This window comes from Schistocerca gregaria, chromosome 7 (assembly GCF_023897955.1).
Source record: "Schistocerca gregaria isolate iqSchGreg1 chromosome 7, iqSchGreg1.2, whole genome shotgun sequence".
NCBI lineage: Eukaryota > Metazoa > Arthropoda > Insecta > Orthoptera > Acrididae > Schistocerca > Schistocerca gregaria.
In genome coordinates this window covers 108,536,022-108,558,214 of record NC_064926.1, presented here as the reverse complement: position 1 = coordinate 108,558,214, position 22,193 = coordinate 108,536,022, and the positions used below count along the sequence as shown (strand labels likewise).

Sequence of the window (22,193 nt, the reverse complement as noted above, 5' to 3'; positions counted from 1 at the left end):
TATTTCATTGGCTTCCCACGAGTACCTAATGCACAGCGTGGCTGTTGCTAGGAAACGGCCTTAGATGCCGTTTGCTAATATCTGCTTTCTTTTGCGTCAATGTGGAAATTATCCTATTACTAAATACAGTTGTGCTGGTTACAGTTCAAACTGGATACGACGGAAGAGCGCGGGATGCGTTTCCTACGCCACATCTGGCATTGCGCCTTAAATATTGTAAGACTGACATAATTCCGTCCTACCGAAAAAAGAAACAGATTTCGCAGTCAGGTTCTTGAGATAATGCTAGAGACGGAAGTCACTGGGGCTGTTGTCTCACACGTCAGATTGGCCGAGCGGTCTAAGGCGCCAGATTTAAGCTCTGGTTCCCGAAAGGGAGCGTGGGTTCGAACCCCACATCTGACAATGCATTTTAATCATTCAGAAACTAACCTACTCCATTCATGTTGTAGAACAAGTAAATTACGCAGAAACACGCCATGGAGGTTTTGCTAGGGAAGACAGTGGCAGCAGTGCTGGCGTCTCACGTCCCATAGGCTGAGCAGTCAAAAAGAAATAGCGGAACATACTTTTCCTGTGTCGAGTTTTAGCTCTTCTCACGGACGTTTCCGTGGTCGTTGTGTTGTGGCTCTGGGCTCGAAGCGACAGGCGAAAATGAGTCAACAGTGACACGTACGTGGTTCAATGAATGGCAGGGCCTTAATAAAGATAGATGAAACGGCGGTTGGGGTAGTGGAGTCCTGAAGCGGCCGTATTGCGCGGGCAATAAGCTCACCAAGTTAGACTGTTATTATGCTAATAACGAGGGGGCTGTGGGTTCGATCCCACCAAGGGCTATTCCATTTTGTTTCCCTAAAAGGCAAATCCCAAGTGATCTGTACAAGGACTAAGGCGTCCGCCCGTCTGGCGACGTTCTCGCCAACTTGTATGCCACGCCAAAGACACGGGTCCATGCCCGATCACCGAAATTCGACAGCGTTGGGCGTGGTTAGTACTCAGGTGGGTGACCAGCTAGGAAGTCCGCGAGCTATTGGTTTCTTCAGTTTTGCCTTTTTCCTTAGTTTTTGAGTCTGCTGCGCGGAAATCCTGCGGTCCAGCACGCTGACACCTCTCTTGCTTCTCGGTACGCACAGGGGCGAACCTGCGGCCACTGTCAAATGAAAGAGTCCGTTGTGTGTTTGTCGATTTGGCGTCTCCCAGTCGTTTCTAGCGCCAGTCCTCTACATATACGGCCATTTGCAAGCGTCAGCTTTCGCGTCAGCCGAGCAAAGTCGAGACAAGTCGACACATGAGGACACACGATGCTGTGAATCGTAATCCGCACTAGCCTTCGCGGAGCGAGACGAGGGGTGGAGGAAAACCATTCGTACCACAACTGTTCGGAAATTCGAAGATCAAGTAGCGTTGAACACACTCTCCTGAGTAAAGGAGACAACTTCCGTGTGGTGTCCGGGTTTCGAACCCGGATCAGCTACTTGGGAAGCAACCACGCTGACCGACACACCACCACTGCCTTCCCCTACAAGCTGTTTGCGCCGTGATGTGTCGCCTTCCCTCCTGGCGCCAGAGGACGAAGGCTATCTCGCTGTAGGCGCTCAACGCCGAGTGGAAGGCGAACACATCTGAACCCGTTTTCCTGGTGCTGCTAGGGCGATATACTGTGACTAGGCGCAGAACTGACTTCCACTGAAGAAATCTGCCCTTTAATGCACATCAGGACCAACACGAAATTTCTAATATGAAGTACTCACTGACGATCCAAAGACGTTTCAGTACGTATGCGTCGGTACCGCCGGGGCAGTGCCTAAGTATTGTAAAGTGAAGGTGACAGTTCGATCCTCACACGAAGTATTTCATTGGCTTCCCACGAGTACGTAATGCACAGCGTGGCTGTTGCTAGGAAACGGCCTTAGATGCCGTTTGCTAATATCTGCTTTCTTTTGCGTCAATGTGGAAATTATCCTATTACTAAATACAGTTGTGCTGGTTACAGTTCAAACTGGATACGACGGAAGAGCGCGGGATGCGTTTCCTACGCCACATCTGGCATTGCGCCTTAAATATTGTAAGACTGACATAATTCCGTCCTACCGAAAAAAGAAACAGATTTCGCAGTCAGGTTCTTGAGATAATGCTAGAGACGGAAGTCACTGGGGCTGTTGTCTCACACGTCAGATTGGCCGAGCGGTCTAAGGCGCCAGATTTAAGCTCTGGTTCCCGAAAGGGAGCGTGGGTTCGAACCCCACATCTGACAATGCATTTTAATCATTCAGAAACTAACCTACTCCATTCATGTTGTAGAACAAGTAAATTACGCAGAAACACGCCATGGAGGTTTTGCTAGGGAAGACAGTGGCAGCAGTGCTGGCGTCTCACGTCCCATAGGCTGAGCAGTCAAAAAGAAATAGCGGAACATACTTTTCCTGTGTCGAGTTTTAGCTCTTCTCACGGACGTTTCCGTGGTCGTTGTGTTGTGGCTCTGGGCTCGAAGCGACAGGCGAAAATGAGTCAACAGTGACACGTACGTGGTTCAATGAATGGCAGGGCCTTAATAAAGATAGATGAAACGGCGGTTGGGGTAGTGGAGTCCTGAAGCGGCCGTATTGCGCGGGCAATAAGCTCACCAAGTTAGACTGTTATTATGCTAATAACGAGGGGGCTGTGGGTTCGATCCCACCAAGGGCTATTCCATTTTGTTTCCCTAAAAGGCAAATCCCAAGTGATCTGTACAAGGACTAAGGCGTCCGCCCGTCTGGCGACGTTCTCGCCAACTTGTATGCCACGCCAAAGACACGGGTCCATGCCCGATCACCGAAATTCGACAGCGTTGGGCGTGGTTAGTACTCAGGTGGGTGACCAGCTAGGAAGTCCGCGAGCTATTGGTTTCTTCAGTTTTGCCTTTTTCCTTAGTTTTTGAGTCTGCTGCGCGGAAATCCTGCGGTCCAGCACGCTGACACCTCTCTTGCTTCTCGGTACGCACAGGGGCGAACCTGCGGCCACTGTCAAATGAAAGAGTCCGTTGTGTGTTTGTCGATTTGGCGTCTCCCAGTCGTTTCTAGCGCCAGTCCTCTACATATACGGCCATTTGCAAGCGTCAGCTTTCGCGTCAGCCGAGCAAAGTCGAGACAAGTCGACACATAAGGACACACGATGCTGTGAATCGTAATCCGCACTAGCCTTCGCGGAGCGAGACGAGGGGTGGAGGAAAACCATTCGTACCACAACTGTTCGGAAATTCGAAGATCAAGTAGCGTTGAACACACTCTCCTGAGTAAAGGAGACAACTTCCGTGTGGTGTCCGGGTTTCGAACCCGGATCAGCTACTTGGGAAGCAACCACGCTGACCGACACACCACCACTGCCTTCCCCTACAAGCTGTTTGCGCCGTGATGTGTCGCCTTCCCTCCTGGCGCCAGAGGACGAAGGCTATCTCGCTGTAGGCGCTCAACGCCGAGTGGAAGGCGAACACATCTGAACCCGTTTTCCTGGTGCTGCTAGGGCGATATACTGTGACTAGGCGCAGAACTGACTTCCACTGAAGAAATCTGCCCTTTAATGCACATCAGGACCAACACGAAATTTCTAATATGAAGTACTCACTGACGATCCAAAGACGTTTCAGTACGTATGCGTCGGTACCGCCGGGGCAGTGCCTAAGTATTGTAAAGTGAAGGTGACAGTTCGATCCTCACACGAAGTATTTCATTGGCTTCCCACGAGTACGTAATGCACAGCGTGGCTGTTGCTAGGAAACGGCCTTAGATGCCGTTTGCTAATATCTGCTTTCTTTTGCGTCAATGTGGAAATTATCCTATTACTAAATACAGTTGTGCTGGTTACAGTTCAAACTGGATACGACGGAAGAGCGCGGGATGCGTTTCCTACGCCACATCTGGCATTGCGCCTTAAATATTGTAAGACTGACATAATTCCGTCCTACCGAAAAAAGAAACAGATTTCGCAGTCAGGTTCTTGAGATAATGCTAGAGACGGAAGTCACTGGGGCTGTTGTCTCACACGTCAGATTGGCCGAGCGGTCTAAGGCGCCAGATTTAAGCTCTGGTTCCCGAAAGGGAGCGTGGGTTCGAACCCCACATCTGACAATGCATTTTAATCATTCAGAAACTAACCTACTCCATTCATGTTGTAGAACAAGTAAATTACGCAGAAACACGCCATGGAGGTTTTGCTAGGGAAGACAGTGGCAGCAGTGCTGGCGTCTCACGTCCCATAGGCTGAGCAGTCAAAAAGAAATAGCGGAACATACTTTTCCTGTGTCGAGTTTTAGCTCTTCTCACGGACGTTTCCGTGGTCGTTGTGTTGTGGCTCTGGGCTCGAAGCGACAGGCGAAAATGAGTCAACAGTGACACGTACGTGGTTCAATGAATGGCAGGGCCTTAATAAAGATAGATGAAACGGCGGTTGGGGTAGTGGAGTCCTGAAGCGGCCGTATTGCGCGGGCAATAAGCTCACCAAGTTAGACTGTTATTATGCTAATAACGAGGGGGCTGTGGGTTCGATCCCACCAAGGGCTATTCCATTTTGTTTCCCTAAAAGGCAAATCCCAAGTGATCTGTACAAGGACTAAGGCGTCCGCCCGTCTGGCGACGTTCTCGCCAACTTGTATGCCACGCCAAAGACACGGGTCCATGCCCGATCACCGAAATTCGACAGCGTTGGGCGTGGTTAGTACTCAGGTGGGTGACCAGCTAGGAAGTCCGCGAGCTATTGGTTTCTTCAGTTTTGCCTTTTTCCTTAGTTTTTGAGTCTGCTGCGCGGAAATCCTGCGGTCCAGCACGCTGACACCTCTCTTGCTTCTCGGTACGCACAGGGGCGAACCTGCGGCCACTGTCAAATGAAAGAGTCCGTTGTGTGTTTGTCGATTTGGCGTCTCCCAGTCGTTTCTAGCGCCAGTCCTCTACATATACGGCCATTTGCAAGCGTCAGCTTTCGCGTCAGCCGAGCAAAGTCGAGACAAGTCGACACATGAGGACACACGATGCTGTGAATCGTAATCCGCACTAGCCTTCGCGGAGCGAGACGAGGGGTGGAGGAAAACCATTCGTACCACAACTGTTCGGAAATTCGAAGATCAAGTAGCGTTGAACACACTCTCCTGAGTAAAGGAGACAACTTCCGTGTGGTGTCCGGGTTTCGAACCCGGATCAGCTACTTGGGAAGCAACCACGCTGACCGACACACCACCACTGCCTTCCCCTACAAGCTGTTTGCGCCGTGATGTGTCGCCTTCCCTCCTGGCGCCAGAGGACGAAGGCTATCTCGCTGTAGGCGCTCAACGCCGAGTGGAAGGCGAACACATCTGAACCCGTTTTCCTGGTGCTGCTAGGGCGATATACTGTGACTAGGCGCAGAACTGACTTCCACTGAAGAAATCTGCCCTTTAATGCACATCAGGGCCAACACGAAATTTCTAATATGAAGTACTCACTGACGATCCAAAGACGTTTCAGTACGTATGCGTCGGTACCGCCGGGGCAGTGCCTAAGTATTGTAAAGTGAAGGTGACAGTTCGATCCTCACACGAAGTATTTCATTGGCTTCCCACGAGTACCTAATGCACAGCGTGGCTGTTGCTAGGAAACGGCCTTAGATGCCGTTTGCTAATATCTGCTTTCTTTTGCGTCAATGTGGAAATTATCCTATTACTAAATACAGTTGTGCTGGTTACAGTTCAAACTGGATACGACGGAAGAGCGTGGGATGCGTTTCCTACGCCACATCTGACATTGCGCCTTAAATATTGTAAGACTGACATAATTCCGTCCTACCGAAAAAAGAAACAGATTTCGCAGTCAGGTTCTTGAGATAATGCTAGAGACGGAAGTCACTGGGGCTGTTGTCTCACACGTCAGATTGGCCGAGCGGTCTAAGGCGCCAGATTTAAGCTCTGGTTCCCGAAAGGGAGCGTGGGTTCGAACCCCACATCTGACAATGCATTTTAATCATTCAGAAACTAACCTACTCCATTCATGTTGTAGAACAAGTAAATTACGCAGAAACACGCCATGGAGGTTTTGCTAGGGAAGACAGTGGCAGCAGTGCTGGCGTCTCACGTCCCATAGGCTGAGCAGTCAAAAAGAAATAGCGGAACATACTTTTCCTGTGTCGAGTTTTAGCTCTTCTCACGGACGTTTCCGTGGTCGTTGTGTTGTGGCTCTGGGCTCGAAGCGACAGGCGAAAATGAGTCAACAGTGACACGTACGTGGTTCAATGAATGGCAGGGCCTTAATAAAGATAGATGAAACGGCGGTTGGGGTAGTGGAGTCCTGAAGCGGCCGTATTGCGCGGGCAATAAGCTCACCAAGTTAGACTGTTATTATGCTAATAACGAGGGGGCTGTGGGTTCGATCCCACCAAGGGCTATTCCATTTTGTTTCCCTAAAAGGCAAATCCCAAGTGATCTGTACAAGGACTAAGGCGTCCGCCCGTCTGGCGACGTTCTCGCCAACTTGTATGCCACGCCAAAGACACGGGTCCATGCCCGATCACCGAAATTCGACAGCGTTGGGCGTGGTTAGTACTCAGGTGGGTGACCAGCTAGGAAGTCCGCGAGCTATTGGTTTCTTCAGTTTTGCCTTTTTCCTTAGTTTTTGAGTCTGCTGCGCGGAAATCCTGCGGTCCAGCACGCTGACACCTCTCTTGCTTCTCGGTACGCACAGGGGCGAACCTGCGGCCACTGTCAAATGAAAGAGTCCGTTGTGTGTTTGTCGATTTGGCGTCTCCCAGTCGTTTCTAGCGCCAGTCCTCTACATATACGGCCATTTGCAAGCGTCAGCTTTCGCGTCAGCCGAGCAAAGTCGAGACAAGTCGACACATGAGGACACACGATGCTGTGAATCGTAATCCGCACTAGCCTTCGCGGAGCGAGACGAGGGGTGGAGGAAAACCATTCGTACCACAACTGTTCGGAAATTCGAAGATCAAGTAGCGTTGAACACACTCTCCTGAGTAAAGGAGACAACTTCCGTGTGGTGTCCGGGTTTCGAACCCGGATCAGCTACTTGGGAAGCAACCACGCTGACCGACACACCACCACTGCCTTCCCCTACAAGCTGTTTGCGCCGTGATGTGTCGCCTTCCCTCCTGGCGCCAGAGGACGAAGGCTATCTCGCTGTAGGCGCTCAACGCCGAGTGGAAGGCGAACACACCTGAACCCGTTTTCCTGGTGCTGCTAGGGCGATATACTGTGACTAGGCGCAGAACTGACTTCCACTGAAGAAATCTGCCCTTTAATGCACATCAGGACCAACACGAAATTTCTAATATGAAGTACTCACTGACGATCCAAAGACGTTTCAGTACGTATGCGTCGGTACCGCCGGGGCAGTGCCTAAGTATTGTAAAGTGAAGGTGACAGTTCGATCCTCACACGAAGTATTTCATTGGCTTCCCACGAGTACCTAATGCACAGCGTGGCTGTTGCTAGGAAACGGCCTTAGATGCCGTTTGCTAATATCTGCTTTCTTTTGCGTCAATGTGGAAATTATCCTATTACTAAATACAGTTGTGCTGGTTACAGTTCAAACTGGATACGACGGAAGAGCGCGGGATGCGTTTCCTACGCCACATCTGGCATTGCGCCTTAAATATTGTAAGACTGACATAATTCCGTCCTACCGAAAAAAGAAACAGATTTCGCAGTCAGGTTCTTGAGATAATGCTAGAGACGGAAGTCACTGGGGCTGTTGTCTCACACGTCAGATTGGCCGAGCGGTCTAAGGCGCCAGATTTAAGCTCTGGTTCCCGAAAGGGAGCGTGGGTTCGAACCCCACATCTGACAATGCATTTTAATCATTCAGAAACTAACCTACTCCATTCATGTTGTAGAACAAGTAAATTACGCAGAAACACGCCATGGAGGTTTTGCTAGGGAAGACAGTGGCAGCAGTGCTGGCGTCTCACGTCCCATAGGCTGAGCAGTCAAAAAGAAATAGCGGAACATACTTTTCCTGTGTCGAGTTTTAGCTCTTCTCACGGACGTTTCCGTGGTCGTTGTGTTGTGGCTCTGGGCTCGAAGCGACAGGCGAAAATGAGTCAACAGTGACACGTACGTGGTTCAATGAATGGCAGGGCCTTAATAAAGATAGATGAAACGGCGGTTGGGGTAGTGGAGTCCTGAAGCGGCCGTATTGCGCGGGCAATAAGCTCACCAAGTTAGACTGTTATTATGCTAATAACGAGGGGGCTGTGGGTTCGATCCCACCAAGGGCTATTCCATTTTGTTTCCCTAAAAGGCAAATCCCAAGTGATCTGTACAAGGACTAAGGCGTCCGCCCGTCTGGCGACGTTCTCGCCAACTTGTATGCCACGCCAAAGACACGGGTCCATGCCCGATCACCGAAATTCGACAGCGTTGGGCGTGGTTAGTACTCAGGTGGGTGACCAGCTAGGAAGTCCGCGAGCTATTGGTTTCTTCAGTTTTGCCTTTTTCCTTAGTTTTTGAGTCTGCTGCGCGGAAATCCTGCGGTCCAGCACGCTGACACCTCTCTTGCTTCTCGGTACGCACAGGGGCGAACCTGCGGCCACTGTCAAATGAAAGAGTCCGTTGTGTGTTTGTCGATTTGGCGTCTCCCAGTCGTTTCTAGCGCCAGTCCTCTACATATACGGCCATTTGCAAGCGTCAGCTTTCGCGTCAGCCGAGCAAAGTCGAGACAAGTCGACACATGAGGACACACGATGCTGTGAATCGTAATCCGCACTAGCCTTCGCGGAGCGAGACGAGGGGTGGAGGAAAACCATTCGTACCACAACTGTTCGGAAATTCGAAGATCAAGTAGCGTTGAACACACTCTCCTGAGTAAAGGAGACAACTTCCGTGTGGTGTCCGGGTTTCGAACCCGGATCAGCTACTTGGGAAGCAACCACGCTGACCGACACACCACCACTGCCTTCCCCTACAAGCTGTTTGCGCCGTGATGTGTCGCCTTCCCTCCTGGCGCCAGAGGACGAAGGCTATCTCGCTGTAGGCGCTCAACGCCGAGTGGAAGGCGAACACATCTGAACCCGTTTTCCTGGTGCTGCTAGGGCGATATACTGTGACTAGGCGCAGAACTGACTTCCACTGAAGAAATCTGCCCTTTAATGCACATCAGGACCAACACGAAATTTCTAATATGAAGTACTCACTGACGATCCAAAGACGTTTCAGTACGTATGCGTCGGTACCGCCGGGGCAGTGCCTAAGTATTGTAAAGTGAAGGTGACAGTTCGATCCTCACACGAAGTATTTCATTGGCTTCCCACGAGTACGTAATGCACAGCGTGGCTGTTGCTAGGAAACGGCCTTAGATGCCGTTTGCTAATATCTGCTTTCTTTTGCGTCAATGTGGAAATTATCCTATTACTAAATACAGTTGTGCTGGTTACAGTTCAAACTGGATACGACGGAAGAGCGCGGGATGCGTTTCCTACGCCACATCTGGCATTGCGCCTTAAATATTGTAAGACTGACATAATTCCGTCCTACCGAAAAAAGAAACAGATTTCGCAGTCAGGTTCTTGAGATAATGCTAGAGACGGAAGTCACTGGGGCTGTTGTCTCACACGTCAGATTGGCCGAGCGGTCTAAGGCGCCAGATTTAAGCTCTGGTTCCCGAAAGGGAGCGTGGGTTCGAACCCCACATCTGACAATGCATTTTAATCATTCAGAAACTAACCTACTCCATTCATGTTGTAGAACAAGTAAATTACGCAGAAACACGCCATGGAGGTTTTGCTAGGGAAGACAGTGGCAGCAGTGCTGGCGTCTCACGTCCCATAGGCTGAGCAGTCAAAAAGAAATAGCGGAACATACTTTTCCTGTGTCGAGTTTTAGCTCTTCTCACGGACGTTTCCGTGGTCGTTGTGTTGTGGCTCTGGGCTCGAAGCGACAGGCGAAAATGAGTCAACAGTGACACGTACGTGGTTCAATGAATGGCAGGGCCTTAATAAAGATAGATGAAACGGCGGTTGGGGTAGTGGAGTCCTGAAGCGGCCGTATTGCGCGGGCAATAAGCTCACCAAGTTAGACTGTTATTATGCTAATAACGAGGGGGCTGTGGGTTCGATCCCACCAAGGGCTATTCCATTTTGTTTCCCTAAAAGGCAAATCCCAAGTGATCTGTACAAGGACTAAGGCGTCCGCCCGTCTGGCGACGTTCTCGCCAACTTGTATGCCACGCCAAAGACACGGGTCCATGCCCGATCACCGAAATTCGACAGCGTTGGGCGTGGTTAGTACTCAGGTGGGTGACCAGCTAGGAAGTCCGCGAGCTATTGGTTTCTTCAGTTTTGCCTTTTTCCTTAGTTTTTGAGTCTGCTGCGCGGAAATCCTGCGGTCCAGCACGCTGACACCTCTCTTGCTTCTCGGTACGCACAGGGGCGAACCTGCGGCCACTGTCAAATGAAAGAGTCCGTTGTGTGTTTGTCGATTTGGCGTCTCCCAGTCGTTTCTAGCGCCAGTCCTCTACATATACGGCCATTTGCAAGCGTCAGCTTTCGCGTCAGCCGAGCAAAGTCGAGACAAGTCGACACATGAGGACACACGATGCTGTGAATCGTAATCCGCACTAGCCTTCGCGGAGCGAGACGAGGGGTGGAGGAAAACCATTCGTACCACAACTGTTCGGAAATTCGAAGATCAAGTAGCGTTGAACACACTCTCCTGAGTAAAGGAGACAACTTCCGTGTGGTGTCCGGGTTTCGAACCCGGATCAGCTACTTGGGAAGCAACCACGCTGACCGACACACCACCACTGCCTTCCCCTACAAGCTGTTTGCGCCGTGATGTGTCGCCTTCCCTCCTGGCGCCAGAGGACGAAGGCTATCTCGCTGTAGGCGCTCAACGCCGAGTGGAAGGCGAACACATCTGAACCCGTTTTCCTGGTGCTGCTAGGGCGATATACTGTGACTAGGCGCAGAACTGACTTCCACTGAAGAAATCTGCCCTTTAATGCACATCAGGGCCAACACGAAATTTCTAATATGAAGTACTCACTGACGATCCAAAGACGTTTCAGTACGTATGCGTCGGTACCGCCGGGGCAGTGCCTAAGTATTGTAAAGTGAAGGTGACAGTTCGATCCTCACACGAAGTATTTCATTGGCTTCCCACGAGTACGTAATGCACAGCGTGGCTGTTGCTAGGAAACGGCCTTAGATGCCGTTTGCTAATATCTGCTTTCTTTTGCGTCAATGTGGAAATTATCCTATTACTAAATACAGTTGTGCTGGTTACAGTTCAAACTGGATACGACGGAAGAGCGCGGGATGCGTTTCCTACGCCACATCTGGCATTGCGCCTTAAATATTGTAAGACTGACATAATTCCGTCCTACCGAAAAAAGAAACAGATTTCGCAGTCAGGTTCTTGAGATAATGCTAGAGACGGAAGTCACTGGGGCTGTTGTCTCACACGTCAGATTGGCCGAGCGGTCTAAGGCGCCAGATTTAAGCTCTGGTTCCCGAAAGGGAGCGTGGGTTCGAACCCCACATCTGACAATGCATTTTAATCATTCAGAAACTAACCTACTCCATTCATGTTGTAGAACAAGTAAATTACGCAGAAACACGCCATGGAGGTTTTGCTAGGGAAGACAGTGGCAGCAGTGCTGGCGTCTCACGTCCCATAGGCTGAGCAGTCAAAAAGAAATAGCGGAACATACTTTTCCTGTGTCGAGTTTTAGCTCTTCTCACGGACGTTTCCGTGGTCGTTGTGTTGTGGCTCTGGGCTCGAAGCGACAGGCGAAAATGAGTCAACAGTGACACGTACGTGGTTCAATGAATGGCAGGGCCTTAATAAAGATAGATGAAACGGCGGTTGGGGTAGTGGAGTCCTGAAGCGGCCGTATTGCGCGGGCAATAAGCTCACCAAGTTAGACTGTTATTATGCTAATAACGAGGGGGCTGTGGGTTCGATCCCACCAAGGGCTATTCCATTTTGTTTCCCTAAAAGGCAAATCCCAAGTGATCTGTACAAGGACTAAGGCGTCCGCCCGTCTGGCGACGTTCTCGCCAACTTGTATGCCACGCCAAAGACACGGGTCCATGCCCGATCACCGAAATTCGACAGCGTTGGGCGTGGTTAGTACTCAGGTGGGTGACCAGCTAGGAAGTCCGCGAGCTATTGGTTTCTTCAGTTTTGCCTTTTTCCTTAGTTTTTGAGTCTGCTGCGCGGAAATCCTGCGGTCCAGCACGCTGACACCTCTCTTGCTTCTCGGTACGCACAGGGGCGAACCTGCGGCCACTGTCAAATGAAAGAGTCCGTTGTGTGTTTGTCGATTTGGCGTCTCCCAGTCGTTTCTAGCGCCAGTCCTCTACATATACGGCCATTTGCAAGCGTCAGCTTTCGCGTCAGCCGAGCAAAGTCGAGACAAGTCGACACATGAGGACACACGATGCTGTGAATCGTAATCCGCACTAGCCTTCGCGGAGCGAGACGAGGGGTGGAGGAAAACCATTCGTACCACAACTGTTCGGAAATTCGAAGATCAAGTAGCGTTGAACACACTCTCCTGAGTAAAGGAGACAACTTCCGTGTGGTGTCCGGGTTTCGAACCCGGATCAGCTACTTGGGAAGCAACCACGCTGACCGACACACCACCACTGCCTTCCCCTACAAGCTGTTTGCGCCGTGATGTGTCGCCTTCCCTCCTGGCGCCAGAGGACGAAGGCTATCTCGCTGTAGGCGCTCAACGCCGAGTGGAAGGCGAACACATCTGAACCCGTTTTCCTGGTGCTGCTAGGGCGATATACTGTGACTAGGCGCAGAACTGACTTCCACTGAAGAAATCTGCCCTTTAATGCACATCAGGACCAACACGAAATTTCTAATATGAAGTACTCACTGACGATCCAAAGACGTTTCAGTACGTATGCGTCGGTACCGCCGGGGCAGTGCCTAAGTATTGTAAAGTGAAGGTGACAGTTCGATCCTCACACGAAGTATTTCATTGGCTTCCCACGAGTACCTAATGCACAGCGTGGCTGTTGCTAGGAAACGGCCTTAGATGCCGTTTGCTAATATCTGCTTTCTTTTGCGTCAATGTGGAAATTATCCTATTACTAAATACAGTTGTGCTGGTTACAGTTCAAACTGGATACGACGGAAGAGCGCGGGATGCGTTTCCTACGCCACATCTGGCATTGCGCCTTAAATATTGTAAGACTGACATAATTCCGTCCTACCGAAAAAAAGAAACAGATTTCGCAGTCAGGTTCTTGAGATAATGCTAGAGACGGAAGTCACTGGGGCTGTTGTCTCACACGTCAGATTGGCCGAGCGGTCTAAGGCGCCAGATTTAAGCTCTGGTTCCCGAAAGGGAGCGTGGGTTCGAACCCCACATCTGACAATGCATTTTAATCATTCAGAAACTAACCTACTCCATTCATGTTGTAGAACAAGTAAATTACGCAGAAACACGCCATGGAGGTTTTGCTAGGGAAGACAGTGGCAGCAGTGCTGGCGTCTCACGTCCCATAGGCTGAGCAGTCAAAAAGAAATAGCGGAACATACTTTTCCTGTGTCGAGTTTTAGCTCTTCTCACGGACGTTTCCGTGGTCGTTGTGTTGTGGCTCTGGGCTCGAAGCGACAGGCGAAAATGAGTCAACAGTGACACGTACGTGGTTCAATGAATGGCAGGGCCTTAATAAAGATAGATGAAACGGCGGTTGGGGTAGTGGAGTCCTGAAGCGGCCGTATTGCGCGGGCAATAAGCTCACCAAGTTAGACTGTTATTATGCTAATAACGAGGGGGCTGTGGGTTCGATCCCACCAAGGGCTATTCCATTTTGTTTCCCTAAAAGGCAAATCCCAAGTGATCTGTACAAGGACTAAGGCGTCCGCCCGTCTGGCGACGTTCTCGCCAACTTGTATGCCACGCCAAAGACACGGGTCCATGCCCGATCACCGAAATTCGACAGCGTTGGGCGTGGTTAGTACTCAGGTGGGTGACCAGCTAGGAAGTCCGCGAGCTATTGGTTTCTTCAGTTTTGCCTTTTTCCTTAGTTTTTGAGTCTGCTGCGCGGAAATCCTGCGGTCCAGCACGCTGACACCTCTCTTGCTTCTCGGTACGCACAGGGGCGAACCTGCGGCCACTGTCAAATGAAAGAGTCCGTTGTGTGTTTGTCGATTTGGCGTCTCCCAGTCGTTTCTAGCGCCAGTCCTCTACATATACGGCCATTTGCAAGCGTCAGCTTTCGCGTCAGCCGAGCAAAGTCGAGACAAGTCGACACATGAGGACACACGATGCTGTGAATCGTAATCCGCACTAGCCTTCGCGGAGCGAGACGAGGGGTGGAGGAAAACCATTCGTACCACAACTGTTCGGAAATTCGAAGATCAAGTAGCGTTGAACACACTCTCCTGAGTAAAGGAGACAACTTCCGTGTGGTGTCCGGGTTTCGAACCCGGATCAGCTACTTGGGAAGCAACCACGCTGACCGACACACCACCACTGCCTTCCCCTACAAGCTGTTTGCGCCGTGATGTGTCGCCTTCCCTCCTGGCGCCAGAGGACGAAGGCTATCTCGCTGTAGGCGCTCAACGCCGAGTGGAAGGCGAACACATCTGAACCCGTTTTCCTGGTGCTGCTAGGGCGATATACTGTGACTAGGCGCAGAACTGACTTCCACTGAAGAAATCTGCCCTTTAATGCACATCAGGACCAACACGAAATTTCTAATATGAAGTACTCACTGACGATCCAAAGACGTTTCAGTACGTATGCGTCGGTACCGCCGGGGCAGTGCCTAAGTATTGTAAAGTGAAGGTGACAGTTCGATCCTCACACGAAGTATTTCATTGGCTTCCCACGAGTACGTAATGCACAGCGTGGCTGTTGCTAGGAAACGGCCTTAGATGCCGTTTGCTAATATCTGCTTTCTTTTGCGTCAATGTGGAAATTATCCTATTACTAAATACAGTTGTGCTGGTTACAGTTCAAACTGGATACGACGGAAGAGCGCGGGATGCGTTTCCTACGCCACATCTGGCATTGCGCCTTAAATATTGTAAGACTGACATAATTCCGTCCTACCGAAAAAAGAAACAGATTTCGCAGTCAGGTTCTTGAGATAATGCTAGAGACGGAAGTCTCTGGGGCTGTTGTCTCACACGTCAGATTGGCCGAGCGGTCTAAGGCGCCAGATTTAAGCTCTGGTTCCCGAAAGGGAGCGTGGGTTCGAACCCCACATCTGACAATGCATTTTAATCATTCAGAAACTAACCTACTCCATTCATGTTGTAGAACAAGTAAATTACGCAGAAACACGCCATGGAGGTTTTGCTAGGGAAGACAGTGGCAGCAGTGCTGGCGTCTCACGTCCCATAGGCTGAGCAGTCAAAAAGAAATAGCGGAACATACTTTTCCTGTGTCGAGTTTTAGCTCTTCTCACGGACGTTTCCGTGGTCGTTGTGTTGTGGCTCTGGGCTCGAAGCGACAGGCGAAAATGAGTCAACAGTGACACGTACGTGGATCAATGAATGGCAGGGCCTTAATAAAGATAGATGAAACGGCGGTTGGGGTAGTGGAGTCCTGAAGCGGCCGTATTGCGCGGGCAATAAGCTCACCAAGTTAGACTGTTATTATGCTAATAACGAGGGGGCTGTGGGTTCGATCCCACCAAGGGCTATTCCATTTTGTTTCCCTAAAAGGCAAATCCCAAGTGATCTGTACAAGGACTAAGGCGTCCGCCCGTCTGGCGACGTTCTCGCCAACTTGTATGCCACGCCAAAGACACGGGTCCATGCCCGATCACCGAAATTCGACAGCGTTGGGCGTGGTTAGTACTCAGGTGGGTGACCAGCTAGGAAGTCCGCGAGCTATTGGTTTCTTCAGTTTTGCCTTTTTCCTTAGTTTTTGAGTCTGCTGCGCGGAAATCCTGCGGTCCAGCACGCTGACACCTCTCTTGCTTCTCGGTACGCACAGGGGCGAACCTGCGGCCACTGTCAAATGAAAGAGTCCGTTGTGTGTTTGTCGATTTGGCGTCTCCCAGTCGTTTCTAGCGCCAGTCCTCTACATATACGGCCATTTGCAAGCGTCAGCTTTCGCGTCAGCCGAGCAAAGTCGAGACAAGTCGACACATGAGGACACACGATGCTGTGAATCGTAATCCGCACTAGCCTTCGCGGAGCGAGACGAGGGGTGGAGGAAAACCATTCGTACCACAACTGTTCGGAAATTCGAAGATCAAGTAGCGTTGAACACACTCTCCTGAGTAAAGGAGACAACTTCCGTGTGGTGTCCGGGTTTCGAACCCGGATCAGCTACTTGGGAAGCAACCACGCTGACCGACACACCACCACTGCCTTCCCCTACAAGCTGTTTGCGCCGTGATGTGTCGCCTTCCCTCCTGGCGCCAGAGGACGAAGGCTATCTCGCTGTAGGCGCTCAACGCCGAGTGGAAGGCGAACACATCTGAACCCGTTTTCCTGGTGCTGCTAGGGCGATATACTGTGACTAGGCGCAGAACTGACTTCCACTGAAGAAATCTGCCCTTTAATGCACATCAGGACCAACACGAAATTTCTAATATGAAGTACTCACTGACGATCCAAAGACGTTTCAGTACGTATGCGTCGGTACCGCCGGGGCAGTGCCTAAGTATTGTAAAGTGAAGGTGACAGTTCGATCCTCACACGAAGTATTTCATTGGCTTCCCACGAGTACGTAATGCACAGCGTGGCTGTTGCTAGGAAACGGCCTTAGATGCCGTTTGCTAATATCTGCTTTCTTTTGCGTCAATGTGGAAATTATCCTATTACTAAATACAGTTGTGCTGGTTACAGTTCAAACTGGATACGACGGAAGAGCGCGGGATGCGTTTCCTACGCCACATCTGGCATTGCGCCTTAAATATTGTAAGACTGACATAATTCCGTCCTACCGAAAAAAAGAAACAGATTTCGCAGTCAGGTTCTTGAGATAATGCTAGAGACGGAAGTCACTGGGGCTGTTGTCTCACACGTCAGATTGGCCGAGCGGTCTAAGGCGCCAGCTTTAAGCTCTGGTTCCCGAAAGGGAGCGTGGGTTCGAACCCCACATCTGACAATGCATTTTAATCATTCAGAAACTAACCTACTCCATTCATGTTGTAGAACAAGTAAATTACGCAGAAACACGCCATGGAGGTTTTGCTAGGGAAGACAGTGGCAGCAGTGCTGGCGTCTCACGTCCCATAGGCTGAGCAGTCAAAAAGAAATAGCGGAACATACTTTTCCTGTGTCGAGTTTTAGCTCTTCTCACGGACGTTTCCGTGGTCGTTGTGTTGTGGCTCTGGGCTCGAAGCGACAGGCGAAAATGAGTCAACAGTGACACGTACGTGGTTCAATGAATGGCAGGGCCTTAATAAAGATAGATGAAACGGCGGTTGGGGTAGTGGAGTCCTGAAGCGGCCGTATTGCGCGGGCAATAAGCTCACCAAGTTAGACTGTTATTATGCTAATAACGAGGGGGCTGTGGGTTCGATCCCACCAAGGGCTATTCCATTTTGTTTCCCTAAAAGGCAAATCCCAAGTGATCTGTACAAGGACTAAGGCGTCCGCCCGTCTGGCGACGTTCTCGCCAACTTGTATGCCACGCCAAAGACACGGGTCCATGCCCGATCACCGAAATTCGACAGCGTTGGGCGTGGTTAGTACTCAGGTGGGTGACCAGCTAGGAAGTCCGCGAGCTATTGGTTTCTTCAGTTTTGCCTTTTTCCTTAGTTTTTGAGTCTGCTGCGCGGAAATCCTGCGGTCCAGCACGCTGACACCTCTCTTGCTTCTCGGTACGCACAGGGGCGAACCTGCGGCCACTGTCAAATGAAAGAGTCCGTTGTGTGTTTGTCGATTTGGCGTCTCCCAGTCGTTTCTAGCGCCAGTCCTCTACATATACGGCCATTTGCAAGCGTCAGCTTTCGCGTCAGCCGAGCAAAGTCGAGACAAGTCGACACATGAGGACACACGATGCTGTGAATCGTAATCCGCACTAGCCTTCGCGGAGCGAGACGAGGGGTGGAGGAAAACCATTCGTACCACAACTGTTCGGAAATTCGAAGATCAAGTAGCGTTGAACACACTCTCCTGAGTAAAGGAGACAACTTCCGTGTGGTGTCCGGGTTTCGAACCCGGATCAGCTACTTGGGAAGCAACCACGCTGACCGACACACCACCACTGCCTTCCCCTACAAGCTGTTTGCGCCGTGATGTGTCGCCTTCCCTCCTGGCGCCAGAGGACGAAGGCTATCTCGCTGTAGGCGCTCAACGCCGAGTGGAAGGCGAACACATCTGAACCCGTTTTCCTGGTGCTGCTAGGGCGATATACTGTGACTAGGCGCAGAACTGACTTCCACTGAAGAAATCTGCCCTTTAATGCACATCAGGGCCAACACGAAATTTCTAATATGAAGTACTCACTGACGATCCAAAGACGTTTCAGTACGTATGCGTCGGTACCGCCGGGGCAGTGCCTAAGTATTGTAAAGTGAAGGTGACAGTTCGATCCTCACACGAAGTATTTCATTGGCTTCCCACGAGTACGTAATGCACAGCGTGGCTGTTGCTAGGAAACGGCCTTAGATGCCGTTTGCTAATATCTGCTTTCTTTTGCGTCAATGTGGAAATTATCCTATTACTAAATACAGTTGTGCTGGTTACAGTTCAAACTGGATACGACGGAAGAGCGCGGGATGCGTTTCCTACGCCACATCTGGCATTGCGCCTTAAATATTGTAAGACTGACATAATTCCGTCCTACCGAAAAAAGAAACAGATTTCGCAGTCAGGTTCTTGAGATAATGCTAGAGACGGAAGTCTCTGGGGCTGTTGTCTCACACGTCAGATTGGCCGAGCGGTCTAAGGCGCCAGATTTAAGCTCTGGTTCCCGAAAGGGAGCGTGGGTTCGAACCCCACATCTGACAATGCATTTTAATCATTCAGAAACTAACCTACTCCATTCATGTTGTAGAACAAGTAAATTACGCAGAAACACGCCATGGAGGTTTTGCTAGGGAAGACAGTGGCAGCAGTGCTGGCGTCTCACGTCCCATAGGCTGAGCAGTCAAAAAGAAATAGCGGAACATACTTTTCCTGTGTCGAGTTTTAGCTCTTCTCACGGACGTTTCCGTGGTCGTTGTGTTGTGGCTCTGGGCTCGAAGCGACAGGCGAAAATGAGTCAACAGTGACACGTACGTGGATCAATGAATGGCAGGGCCTTAATAAAGATAGATGAAACGGCGGTTGGGGTAGTGGAGTCCTGAAGCGGCCGTATTGCGCGGGCAATAAGCTCACCAAGTTAGACTGTTATTATGCTAATAACGAGGGGGCTGTGGGTTCGATCCCACCAAGGGCTATTCCATTTTGTTTCCCTAAAAGGCAAATCCCAAGTGATCTGTACAAGGACTAAGGCGTCCGCCCGTCTGGCGACGTTCTCGCCAACTTGTATGCCACGCCAAAGACACGGGTCCATGCCCGATCACCGAAATTCGACAGCGTTGGGCGTGGTTAGTACTCAGGTGGGTGACCAGCTAGGAAGTCCGCGAGCTATTGGTTTCTTCAGTTTTGCCTTTTTCCTTAGTTTTTGAGTCTGCTGCGCGGAAATCCTGCGGTCCAGCACGCTGACACCTCTCTTGCTTCTCGGTACGCACAGGGGCGAACCTGCGGCCACTGTCAAATGAAAGAGTCCGTTGTGTGTTTGTCGATTTGGCGTCTCCCAGTCGTTTCTAGCGCCAGTCCTCTACATATACGGCCATTTGCAAGCGTCAGCTTTCGCGTCAGCCGAGCAAAGTCGAGACAAGTCGACACATGAGGACACACGATGCTGTGAATCGTAATCCGCACTAGCCTTCGCGGAGCGAGACGAGGGGTGGAGGAAAACCATTCGTACCACAACTGTTCGGAAATTCGAAGATCAAGTAGCGTTGAACACACTCTCCTGAGTAAAGGAGACAACTTCCGTGTGGTGTCCGGGTTTCGAACCCGGATCAGCTACTTGGGAAGCAACCACGCTGACCGACACACCACCACTGCCTTCCCCTACAAGCTGTTTGCGCCGTGATGTGTCGCCTTCCCTCCTGGCGCCAGAGGACGAAGGCTATCTCGCTGTAGGCGCTCAACGCCGAGTGGAAGGCGAACACATCTGAACCCGTTTTCCTGGTGCTGCTAGGGCGATATACTGTGACTAGGCGCAGAACTGACTTCCACTGAAGAAATCTGCCCTTTAATGCACATCAGGGCCAACACGAAATTTCTAATATGAAGTACTCACTGACGATCCAAAGACGTTTCAGTACGTATGCGTCGGTACCGCCGGGGCAGTGCCTAAGTATTGTAAAGTGAAGGTGACAGTTCGATCCTCACACGAAGTATTTCATTGGCTTCCCACGAGTACGTAATGCACAGCGTGGCTGTTGCTAGGAAACGGCCTTAGATGCCGTTTGCTAATATCTGCTTTCTTTTGCGTCAATGTGGAAATTATCCTATTACTAAATACAGTTGTGCTGGTTACAGTTCAAACTGGATACGACGGAAGAGCGCGGGATGCGTTTCCTACGCCACATCTGGCATTGCGCCTTAAATATTGTAAGACTGACATAATTCCGTCCTACCGAAAAAAGAAACAGATTTCGCAGTCAGGTTCTTGAGATAATGCTAGAGACGGAAGTCTCTGGGGCTGTTGTCTCACACGTCAGATTGGCCGAGCGGTCTAAGGCGCCAGATTTAAGCTCTGGTTCCCGAAAGGGAGCGTGGGTTCGAACCCCACATCTGACAATGCATTTTAATCATTCAGAAACTAACCTACTCCATTCATGTTGTAGAACAAGTAAATTACGCAGAAACACGCCATGGAGGTTTTGCTAGGGAAGACAGTGGCAGCAGTGCTGGCGTCTCACGTCCCATAGGCTGAGCAGTCAAAAAGAAATAGCGGAACATACTTTTCCTGTGTCGAGTTTTAGCTCTTCTCACGGACGTTTCCGTGGTCGTTGTGTTGTGGCTCTGGGCTCGAAGCGACAGGCGAAAATGAGTCAACAGTGACACGTACGTGGATCAATGAATGGCAGGGCCTTAATAAAGATAGATGAAACGGCGGTTGGGGTAGTGGAGTCCTGAAGCGGCCGTATTGCGCGGGCAATAAGCTCACCAAGTTAGACTGTTATTATGCTAATAACGAGGGGGCTGTGGGTTCGATCCCACCAAGGGCTATTCCATTTTGTTTCCCTAAAAGGCAAATCCCAAGTGATCTGTACAAGGACTAAGGCGTCCGCCCGTCTGGCGACGTTCTCGCCAACTTGTATGCCACGCCAAAGACACGGGTCCATGCCCGATCACCGAAATTCGACAGCGTTGGGCGTGGTTAGTACTCAGGTGGGTGACCAGCTAGGAAGTCCGCGAGCTATTGGTTTCTTCAGTTTTGCCTTTTTCCTTAGTTTTTGAGTCTGCTGCGCGGAAATCCTGCGGTCCAGCACGCTGACACCTCTCTTGCTTCTCGGTACGCACAGGGGCGAACCTGCGGCCACTGTCAAATGAAAGAGTCCGTTGTGTGTTTGTCGATTTGGCGTCTCCCAGTCGTTTCTAGCGCCAGTCCTCTACATATACGGCCATTTGCAAGCGTCAGCTTTCGCGTCAGCCGAGCAAAGTCGAGACAAGTCGACACATGAGGACACACGATGCTGTGAATCGTAATCCGCACTAGCCTTCGCGGAGCGAGACGAGGGGTGGAGGAAAACCATTCGTACCACAACTGTTCGGAAATTCGAAGATCAAGTAGCGTTGAACACACTCTCCTGAGTAAAGGAGACAACTTCCGTGTGGTGTCCGGGTTTCGAACCCGGATCAGCTACTTGGGAAGCAACCACGCTGACCGACACACCACCACTGCCTTCCCCTACAAGCTGTTTGCGCCGTGATGTGTCGCCTTCCCTCCTGGCGCCAGAGGACGAAGGCTATCTCGCTGTAGGCGCTCAACGCCGAGTGGAAGGCGAACACATCTGAACCCGTTTTCCTGGTGCTGCTAGGGCGATATACTGTGACTAGGCGCAGAACTGACTTCCACTGAAGAAATCTGCCCTTTAATGCACATCAGGGCCAACACGAAATTTCTAATATGAAGTACTCACTGACGATCCAAAGACGTTTCAGTACGTATGCGTCGGTACCGCCGGGGCAGTGCCTAAGTATTGTAAAGTGAAGGTGACAGTTCGATCCTCACACGAAGTAT

At 50.7% G+C, this 22,193-nt stretch overlaps 12 non-coding genes across 12 annotated transcripts; all 12 read left to right on the top strand.

The window, feature by feature from the left end:
- The first annotated feature begins 321 nt into the window (after positions 1 to 321).
- Positions 322 to 405, top strand: Trnal-uaa (transfer RNA leucine (anticodon UAA)). The gene has a single exon. It is a non-coding gene; the product is annotated as a tRNA-Leu (tRNA).
- A 1,765-nt stretch (positions 406 to 2,170) lies between these two features.
- Trnal-uaa (transfer RNA leucine (anticodon UAA)) lies at positions 2,171 to 2,254 on the top strand. Its single transcript has one exon. It is a non-coding gene; the product is annotated as a tRNA-Leu (tRNA).
- Positions 2,255 to 4,019: 1,765 nt separating this feature from the next.
- Trnal-uaa (transfer RNA leucine (anticodon UAA)) lies at positions 4,020 to 4,103 on the top strand. The gene has a single exon. It is a non-coding gene; the product is annotated as a tRNA-Leu (tRNA).
- Positions 4,104 to 5,868: 1,765 nt separating this feature from the next.
- Positions 5,869 to 5,952, top strand: Trnal-uaa (transfer RNA leucine (anticodon UAA)). Its single transcript has one exon. It is a non-coding gene; the product is annotated as a tRNA-Leu (tRNA).
- A 1,765-nt stretch (positions 5,953 to 7,717) lies between these two features.
- Positions 7,718 to 7,801, top strand: Trnal-uaa (transfer RNA leucine (anticodon UAA)). The gene has a single exon. It is a non-coding gene; the product is annotated as a tRNA-Leu (tRNA).
- Positions 7,802 to 9,566: 1,765 nt separating this feature from the next.
- Positions 9,567 to 9,650, top strand: Trnal-uaa (transfer RNA leucine (anticodon UAA)). The gene has a single exon. It is a non-coding gene; the product is annotated as a tRNA-Leu (tRNA).
- Positions 9,651 to 11,415: 1,765 nt separating this feature from the next.
- Trnal-uaa (transfer RNA leucine (anticodon UAA)) lies at positions 11,416 to 11,499 on the top strand. The gene has a single exon. It is a non-coding gene; the product is annotated as a tRNA-Leu (tRNA).
- A 1,766-nt stretch (positions 11,500 to 13,265) lies between these two features.
- Trnal-uaa (transfer RNA leucine (anticodon UAA)) lies at positions 13,266 to 13,349 on the top strand. The gene has a single exon. It is a non-coding gene; the product is annotated as a tRNA-Leu (tRNA).
- A 1,765-nt stretch (positions 13,350 to 15,114) lies between these two features.
- Trnal-uaa (transfer RNA leucine (anticodon UAA)) lies at positions 15,115 to 15,198 on the top strand. The gene has a single exon. It is a non-coding gene; the product is annotated as a tRNA-Leu (tRNA).
- A 1,766-nt stretch (positions 15,199 to 16,964) lies between these two features.
- Trnal-uaa (transfer RNA leucine (anticodon UAA)) lies at positions 16,965 to 17,048 on the top strand. The gene has a single exon. It is a non-coding gene; the product is annotated as a tRNA-Leu (tRNA).
- A 1,765-nt stretch (positions 17,049 to 18,813) lies between these two features.
- Positions 18,814 to 18,897, top strand: Trnal-uaa (transfer RNA leucine (anticodon UAA)). Its single transcript has one exon. It is a non-coding gene; the product is annotated as a tRNA-Leu (tRNA).
- Positions 18,898 to 20,662: 1,765 nt separating this feature from the next.
- Positions 20,663 to 20,746, top strand: Trnal-uaa (transfer RNA leucine (anticodon UAA)). The gene has a single exon. It is a non-coding gene; the product is annotated as a tRNA-Leu (tRNA).
- The last annotated feature ends 1,447 nt before the right edge of the window (positions 20,747 to 22,193 follow it).